This window comes from Oreochromis aureus, linkage group 3, assembly GCF_013358895.1.
Source record: "Oreochromis aureus strain Israel breed Guangdong linkage group 3, ZZ_aureus, whole genome shotgun sequence".
NCBI classification, from domain to species: Eukaryota; Metazoa; Chordata; class Actinopteri; order Cichliformes; family Cichlidae; genus Oreochromis; species Oreochromis aureus.
In genome coordinates, this window is record NC_052944.1 from 104,054,562 (window position 1) to 104,064,609 (window position 10,048).

Sequence of the window (10,048 nt, forward strand, 5' to 3'; positions counted from 1 at the left end):
CCTTTTGTTTGAAGTGGCCGAATTTGGCCACTATAGGACGTGGTCTCGTGGCCGGCGACCTCACGGCCCCCAAGCGATGCACTCTATCGAAGGCGATGTTCTTTTCGGTGTCCTCCGCCACCTTCAGGTGGATTTTAATGAAGCTTTTCACCGTTGCCTCCGCGTCCTCTCCGGCAGATTCTGGAATACCAGAAAACACAAGGTTGCCTCGCATGCTACGGGCTTGTAGATCGATAACGGACTCTTTTATTTTTTTATTTTCTATGTTTAGCTGGGTCACGTTATCGGTGAGAGATTTGACCGACTCCCGTAGCGTGGCATTTTCAGTGGCAAGCGTTTCTACCTGCTGCTGGCTGAACTCCAGGGATTCTCACAGAGATTTAAATTCCCGGTGTGAAATCTCTACCAGGGACAGCCTCGCATCGAAACTGGACAATCGCTTGTCGATTGACTCCAGGATGTCTGCAATGTCTTTGCCGGCAGGTGGTGTTGTGCCGGGGGAGTCTGCCGGGCGACATCTCTTCGATGACGGTGTCTCAATTTTGGCCGGGGAGGATGCACTCTGAGCCGTCTTCATGACTAAATCCTGGAAACAGCAGTCGATGTAATCTTGGAGAGCGTCTATACTCTCCCCGTTGTCCTCCAGGGTGTTAGAGATGATAGGACAGATGTTGTTAGTTATATGACAATTGATTAGTATATTTGGTAATACTGAAGCTTAAAGAAACTTTGTTCAATTCTAACCTACCATTCGCTTTAATTTTCCGCCAAAATCTCCGGCGTCTGACGTCAGTTACAACACGAGTCGTTTACCTTGTCCGTCACTTCCGTCACTTACCTCCTCACTTCCCTCACTTACCTCCTCACTGCTGTTGCAGTCTAACTACCGCCCTGCCCCCTCAGCGCAGTGCTGAGCAGAGGGAGGAGGGGCGCAAACGCAAGGCTCTGTTTGCCGTCTCTGCTCAGCGCAAACACATGGGTGACTTGCAGCGTGAAGCGAAAAAAAGTGAAAGAGAGAGCAAGAGAAAGAAAGAAAAAAAACCCCACGACTCCCAATAAGGAGCCGGCTCGCATCATTCACTTCGAAGATCCAGCTCTAAGAGCCATTTCATTCGCGACCGACCCAGCACTACCCTCCACAGCTTCTAATGAATTCTAAAAGACAACTTGCAGGTCAGTTTCACTGTTCACTTATCAGCAGTTTTGGGTAAGTTACTTTAAATTAGTAACTTAGTTACATTACTAGTCACTTCTATCAAAAGTAACTCAGTTACTTCAAGTTACCCGTTACTTTCAAAGTAACTAGTTACTAGGGAAAGTAACTTTGGTTTTAGTCAGAATTGTCTTGTTAATGTGTTGCTTCCGTAACTGGATACCCAGCAAGACTGCCCAGTCTTCTAGCTTGCTTACTTGCCACAAAGTGCACTGTGCCACCTGCCAACATAAAGGGAAAAATAATGTGCATATTTCCACAAGAGAAATCCCACGCCTGGACCGTCATTGGTAAATGGCCCGTATTTATATAGCGCTTTTCTAGTCCCTAAGGACCCCAAAGCGCGTTACATATCCAGTCATTCACCCATTCACACACTGGTGACGTGGGCCACTGACAGAGGTGAGGCTGCCGGACACTGGCGCCACCGGGCCCTCTGACCACCACCAGTAGGCAACGGGTGAAGTGTCTTGCCCAAGGACATAACGACCAAGACTGTCCGAGCCGGGGCTCGAACCGGTAACCTTCCGATTACAAGGCGAGCTCCCAACTCTTGAGCCACGATCGCCCGTTCACTGCTGCCATGTGTAATGGAATTTCTTTCACTTATGTATTAATCACGTTATTGTAATGCCTTGGTGATTTTAACATGTCTGACACTCATACTGTAAGACAAATGGTGGGGGTCTATTTAGGAAGTTGGGGGAAGCAGACAACTCCACAGGAGGGAGAGTCTTTTGTCTCTTCGAGGACTCTGGGAGGTAGCAAGGGAGTGTGAACCTTAAGGTGTGAAACAGCTGTGTACTGCCTTTTGTTCCTGGAGAAGGTATTTAACTGAGAGCCATGCTAGGCTCAGAGAGACTCTGCTGACCCTGCCCCGTGGTCATGCAGGCTCTCCACAAGCTTGGTTGTCTGTTCTGTGTGTTTTGATTAAAGAATGTTAGCTACCGCTCACCGCTCATCTGCAGGCTTTATTTAAGTGGAAAACTTCCACAACACATGATTTTAGCCTATGTCACAGCGTCATGTGCGCTTTTTACATCCAAGACAAAAACTGCAGTCATGGTGCTTTCGATTGTACTCAGAACTCAGAAATTCTGCCTTCCGAGTCGGAAGATGTAAGTAACACCAGACTGCAGATGAGCTGCATACAGGGCTGGACTGGGACAAAAAATTGGCCCAGGCATTTTGACTAGAGACCGGCCCACCATTATAGGAAAAGCTAGATACATATTTTAAATGAGAATAAGAAAGAAAAGTATTTCTTTGTGTCACTGGAATATTTCTAACATTTTGAGTTATTTTCCAGTGTTAGAAAATCAGCACTGCTCAGTGTTAGTCATTGTAAATCTTCAGAACTGACTAGGTGACTAGGCCATTTGTTTGGCTACATATGTTTTGGCTACATACATTGTTACATATGTACAAACTGTCTTTCCTGTGCTTGGCTGGAGCACACAGTTGGGGGGAGGGGCTAATGCCCTCTTTAAAGCTGCAGTATGAGTACAGGTGTTTGAACAAACAGCACTTTCTTCTTCTCTCCTGGGACTCGATGTTGGCAGATGCTTTCTGGACACATTTGTCACTTTGAGCTTTTTGACCTGAAGGGTCTGTGCAGCCTGGATCTGCTCCAGCATCTGCTCGGAGAATGAAAGTCACGATCCGATTGGCTGTGAGCAGCATGTGGGAGCAAAGCTGGAACACCTGAGGACAGGTTTGAAGAAGCAGGGAGTCAGTGCAGACAGAAAGCCTCAGAGCTTTGAAGGAGAGGCTGCAGGAGCCGAGAGCATAGACTGGATATCAAAGATGGCATGTTTGGAGTGAGTGTATTTGGAGCGGATGGTGGAGCGCCCAGTCTCTCAGTGGATTCATGTTTCAGTCCTGGACGTTGATGCTTGTTTGTTTGAAAGGACACAGATGGACACTGTGGTGGTTACAGTGACATCATGCAGTTTGTGTTTTGACCTCTGGAAAACCAGCAGAAATTAAGGACTTGGTGAAGATTAGTGAATTTCCGAGTTTCACCTGAATGCAACACAGACTTGTTGATGCTTTTGAGTGTCCTTAAATGCCTCTCTGGGTGTTTCCTTCCTGCTCAAAGTTCCTCTTTGCTGAACTTCGTGGAGTGGAGCTTTTTTTTTGGTGTGTGTGAAGAAACTGTAAGTTTGCTTTGTTTCCTCCTTTAACAATTTGTCTTTAGGAACTTTATTGTTTGTTCAGCTCATGTTTCATTTCTTCACACAAGTCAGTGTGTAATGTTTCCCAACGAGGCCGAGTGTTTCCGCTATTTTCTTTCTGTGTGTGATCAGACTCTGGGTATCAGACTAAACACACTGAATGTGTCCTGAGCTCGGCCAGAGAGCCTCTGAGCTCTGGGTGTTTATATTCACAGGGACAGCAGGAGAGGGAGAGTGGACTTTATAAATGAAAATTTAGTATAGATGTGTGTTGGATACAGTTTCAACATGGTGGTCTTAAAAATACTCACAAACTGTTGGATCCACCCCAACAGGAAGAAGTGTTACATAGCACACAAAAGCTATTGTAGTTTCCTAAAACTGAACTCACAACTAAAACTAGATGTGTTTTATTTGTTAGTTAATTAAAATTTAAATTAAATTAAAATTTGTACTAACGAGAATTCAAAAGGCATTCAGACAGAGGATGAACTGGGTAGGAGGCTCCAAAGGATTATTTTGAACTTCAAATCATATGAAGTTTTTCTTGTAGTCTAAGAATAAATTTCAGTATAAGAGATTCTTTTTAACCTTTTGAAATAGTTTTGTTATCACAGCATATCTGAGTGAAAAAAGTGCGAGGTTTTAAATCAAGTACTGCACAGGCTTTATAAAATATGCTTAATTAGTAATCAATAATTGAAAATAAAAATACATTCATATATGTAATAAAATCATAAACCTCAATAAAAAAAAATGAAACCTCATCAAACCATGGGTGTGTCCATAATAAAAGCAATGATTTTATGTTAACATGGAGCTGAACACCAGTGAGCTCTTATGATAAGTGTTGAAGTGAATTGTTAAATGTTGTCATTTTTATGCTTACTATCTCTACATTGTTGGAGGTTCTGGGGCGGGGGGGGGGGGGCGGCGGCGGGGGATGTTATTGCAGATGCATCCTATCTGGAAGATCTGCTTCTTGTGATGTTGCTTCCTGCTTTTATGACCCTTTTGATCAGGAGGAGGTCACACACACACACGCTCACATAACACACACACACACATTCTTACCTGCATGCACACACACACACATATACATACAGTGCCTTGTCTTTGTAACCAAGGGGGGTTACGAGGGGAGGTGCGAGTAAACTATTGTGTATTCTGTGAAATGTTTCCCCAATAAAAGGCAGCAAGCAGAGGCTGGATTTGGGGTCATTTTGTGGTAGATACCAACGAGGCCTCCCTTGCAAGTAAATCGATCGATCGCTGTTGCCTTGTTTTTCTTTCACGGGAATAAGTCCTGGATACAGCGGGGTCTGAGTTTAGACCCAACAATAAGGAACAGGTCAAAGATCAGGAGCCACGACCAAAAAGACTCTGCTACCTCTGTCTTTGAGCCCAGATTCAAGAATGTCTACAGCTGGTAGAGAGCTGTGAGCTCAATGGACATAATATAACGGGTGCAATATACTAATATAACAACAATAATACTTACAATCATGTGAGAAAATTAGGACACCCCATTAAAAAAATTAGCTCTTTATTATGAACTGTTCAAATATATCAATTTCCAATCATGTTTTCATGTATTATTGGAAAAGAAAATGACTTCATTGCAACTAAACAACAAAAGTTAACATTTTTTTTTACTCATCAAAAAAAGATATGGACATAAAAGTGTGTGAATGTGTGTGTGAATGGATGGATGACTGGATGTGTAAAGTGCTTTGGTGTCCTTAGGGACTAGTAAAGCGCTATACAAATGCAGGCCATTTACCATTTACCATTAATGAGTATTTTAATAGAGGAAAAGTTAGGACTCCCTACCCCCTAACAACTAGTGTTGCCCCCATTGGCTGATATAACTGTAGTCCACTCCTCAATGCAGAATTCTTTCAGCTGTGAGATGTTTGAGGGTTTTCTTGCATGCACAGACTGCTTCAAGTCACCCCACAGCATCTCAATGGGATTAAGATCAGGACTCTGCGCTTAGTTTTTAGCCAGTCCTTGGTGGATTTGCTGGTATGATTTGGGTCATTGTCATGTTGCAGTGTCCAGTTCCTCTTCAGCTTTAATTTTTTAACAGATGGTTTCACATGTTCTTCAAGCACCCTCCGACACACAGTCAGATGATGATCTATGAAGGTGAGCTGGCCAGGTGCTGCTGGAGCAAAGCATCCCCAAACTATGATGCTGCCACCTCCATTCTTCACAATTGGTTTGAGGTTCTGGATTTGATTTACACCAAACATGTCTACTGCTCTGGTATCCAAATAATTCAGTTTTAGACTCATCTGTCCAAAGAACATTATTCCAGAAGTCGTGGTCATTGTCTACGTTCACTCTGGCAAACTTCAGTCTGCCCTAATGTTTCTCCCAGAGAGCAGGTTTCCTCCTTGCACACCTCTCATGAAAGTCAAACTTGTGTAGTCTCTTTCTGATAGTAGAGTCACGCACTTTCACATCGACAGTAGAGAGCCTGCTTTAGTTCCTGTGATGACATTTTAGGATTTTTGACAAACACAGATATTCTTGTTGAGTAATCATACAATTCTTACTCCAGTGAGTTGAAAATTTACCTATATAAACAAAGGAAAATGTATGCTGTTATTACACTTAATAAATGATATAGAATAAAACAAAGCACAATTCAATGTTATTGTAACGTTCTCAAGAACCAGACGTTTTGGTCTCAGTTTGTCCGTTTATTCGGCGACAGGCAAACGGGCCGTTAACTCCGGGAGCGTGCTCTCATACAACACCTCCCTCAAGCTCCGCACAGTCACACACCCACAACAACAACAACCCAGGACCCCCCTCCCCTTCCTGCACACATTAACACCCTTTTTCCTGCAGCACAACCAAACATGTATCTTAAGAAACAACAGCGTGCAGAGATAAACAACCTGACTGTAACACAACATTTAACCATCGTTACATTATCTAAAAGCTTATTTATTTTGTTCAACAGTCTTTTCAGTACATTTCAGAATGTCATGGGTAGTAGGGTGAATTTCTGTTAAAAAAAACAAAAAGAAAGAAAGAAAAGAAATAACAAATAAACAAAAACGTGTTGCCAGTTTCTTTTGGGTGCTTTGAGCACCCCAGCAGAGACGTTAAAATTCCAGAGTCCAGAACCAAAAAAGAAAAGTGTCCAGCAACTTAATAATTCACCCACACACACCCTGAACGTCTTGTAAAAGCTGAACATAACTATTGCACATTTAATAGGGTAGTGGAGCCGCGGACCAGGATGGCAGCATAAAGTGGTTGCTCCGTGTAACCTGCATTAAAAACCCAGAACAACCCCAAACTAGAAACTTAATTGCTATTGGAAAAAGTCAAAAACGACTAATCTCAAGGACTGTGATATTTTCACTCGAAAACGCGGTTCCCAAAAACCCGTTAAAACCGATATTTTGGCAACGCCTGAAAACAGCGAGGGAGCTGCTAGCGCTAGTAGCATGAGTGACCTTAGCACGGTGTTAGCTGAACTTCGGTCATTGCGCTCTGAGTTTAGTGTATTCGGAACTAAACTGGACAGCATAGATAACCGTATGGGCGAAATGACGAAGTCAGTTGCTGCTTTGGAGAAAAACATGACGGAGGTAAAGCAAAATGTTGCTGCAAACGCTACACGACTGGAGGAAGCTGAAAACAGAATAATGTCGGTGGAGGAGCTCCTGGGAAAGAGCGTGGCCGATCTCAGCAATGCCATGAAGCGGATATCCTACCTGGAGGCAAAAACCGACGACCTGGAGCACCGGGGCCGAAGGAAGGACCTGCGGCTATTTGGCCTCCAGGAGGGCGCCGAGGGTCAGCGGCCACTGCTGTAGTTTATAAGGGAGATGTTACCGCGCTGGCTTAAGACCGACAGATCGTTCATTGTTGAGAGGGCTCACCGCACCCTAGCACCTCCAAAGCCAAACCAACACAGAGCTGTCCTTATCCGATTCCTGAACTTCCAAGATCGGGAGTTTGTTTTCCGCTTCACAAAACACAGTAACATCGAGCACGATCGACCATCCGGCAGCGAACTGAGTTCAACGCGATCAGAAAGTTGTTCGCCGACAAAGGAATGTTCCGCGGGTTTCAATATAATCCATGCAAGATGAGGATCCTCCACGATGGGAAGATACACCTGTTTTCATCTCCAAAGGAGACAATGGATTTCCACCGTAGACACACTGGGCAGGACTAACTGTAGCGGTGAGTGTTTCACTCCCTGAACTGCAAAATCAGCTGCTCATAACTGATAGACGGGCTGTAAAAAATCTGTATTTTCGCTCAGTTATAATATTTGGCTTTTTGCCACTCACTGATTTGCCATGTTATTGGATAGAGGAAGTTTTTGTTTTTTTTATTTTCTAGAGCTTGAAAATTTTCCATTGCGTTTTAGTAACGCTACTGCAAATGCAATTTTTTGTTTGTTTGTTTTTCCTTTTTCTCTCCTTCTCCCTCTTGAATACAACAATGTTACCTACTTTGGTCAAACTTTTATCCTTTCAAGAGGGATTCTGTAAGTCACAAAAAGGACACTGCCGTGGATCTGATATGTTAACACATATGGGTTTGTTATGTTTATGTCTTTGAATATGGTGTATGCATGGTTGATGGACACCACTGTTGCTTTTGTTGGGTTGGGTTCTTATAGTTCAGCTATTCCCCTTTGTAGTGGAATAGCACTGCCCCTAGTTTACTACTCTGAGTAAGGGAAGGGGGGGGGACTTTAAGTGTTATGGGTCAATGCCAGGGTTTTTTTCTCTATTTATTTCTCTATTTTATTTTATTCAAAGTTTACTTGTCACTTTTGTTTACTCGACATCAGCATCACGTGTTGTTATCTTAATATTACAGAATAAAACTTCCAAGTATGGACCAACTAAACACCCGCAATCTCTCTGACATAAAAGTCACTAGTTGGAATGTCCGGGGTCTCAGGAAACTAATCAAACTGAAACAGGTTATAAGCAGGATCAAGCAACTGAAATCAAAAATAGTTTTTCTTCAAGAAACACATCTGACAGACTGTGAACTAAAGTCTGTGAGGAACAGATGGCCTGGCCAGGTGATCCACACATCATACAATAACTATGCGAGAGGTGTAATTATTTTGATTCATAGAAGCATACCATTCCAAATGATGAAAATAATAAAAGACCCTGCTGGTAGGTACGTAATCACTCAGGGTACCATCCTTTCTATTACTTTAAACTTGGTGAGTCTCTATGGCCCAAATGAAAATAAGCCCAAATTTTTTGAAGATCTGTTTCTTACTGTATCTGCTTTGCAAGGACTGTATATAATTGGAGGAGACTTTAACTGTACTCTCAATCCGAGTATAGATCGCTCAACAGGCTCAGATACATATAAAGCACAAACTAGACGACTAATAAATCAATTTATATCAGATATCAACTTGGTAGAAGTGTGGAGAGAACAAAATCCTGATAAAATAGAATTCTCCTGTCATTCAAGTATACATAAATCCCGCTTACGTATAGATTACTTTCTTGTCTCAAGAGAACTTTTATCAAGGATCAAACGGTGTCAGTATGATAGCATAGTGATCAGTGATCATGCAGCTATCTCACTGAGTATCCATCTAGGAAAGTTTATCCATAACCCCCCTCACTGGCGGCTTCAAACAAAATGGCTGCAGAATCCAGAATTTGTTAAATTTATAGAGGAGAAAATAGAAAATTACTTTGAGTTAAACACAGATCAAACTTGTGCCTCAGTGAGATGGGAAGGATTCAAGCATATATTAGAGGTGAAATTCTTAGCTTTATGAGTACAAAGAATAAACAGCAAAGAAAGCGAATGGAAACCCTAGATAAACAGATTAAATCTTTGGAATTAGACTTAAACGTTAGCGACGACTCAACAAAACAAAGTGAGTTGCTACGTCTGAGAACTGAATATAATAAATTATCATCTGATGCAGCAGCAAAAAGTCTAATGTGGCTGAAGCAATCTTATTATGACCAAGGAGAGAAAGCAGGTAGACTTTTGGCATGGAGAATTAAGAAAATGCAGAGTGAAAGAGCAATTAATAGTATAAAGACCTCTTCAGGGAATGTAACAGTAGATCCATTGGAAATTAATGACAGCTTTAGAGAATTTTATGAAAAAATTGTATAAATCAGAATGTGCTCAAACCTCAGAAGAACAGGACATATTCTTAGATCAACTTCAGTTTTAGACGCTAACAGAAAACACAAAGCAGGAATTAGACAGACGTCTAACTATTGAAGAGATATCTCAGGCTATCAAAAGCATTAACAGTGGTAAAGCACCTGGGCCAGATGGCTTTCCGATTGAATTTTATAAAACTTTCCAAGACAAATTATTAATTCCACTTTTTAACATGTATGAAGAAGTGTATCAAAATGAGGCTCTCCCACCCACTCTGAGACAGGCAATGATTACTTTGATACTGAAACCTGGCAAACCACCTGCAGAGCGTTCATCATTTAGACCAATAAGTCTGATGGGTGTTGACACTAAAATGCTTTGTAAAGTTTTAGCAAGAAGATTAGACCCCTATATATCACATTTAGTTCATAATGATCAAAATGGCTTTGTGCCAAAACGTCAAGGGTTTCACAATATAAGAAGGGTTCTAAATATAATTCATGAGAAATTTGAT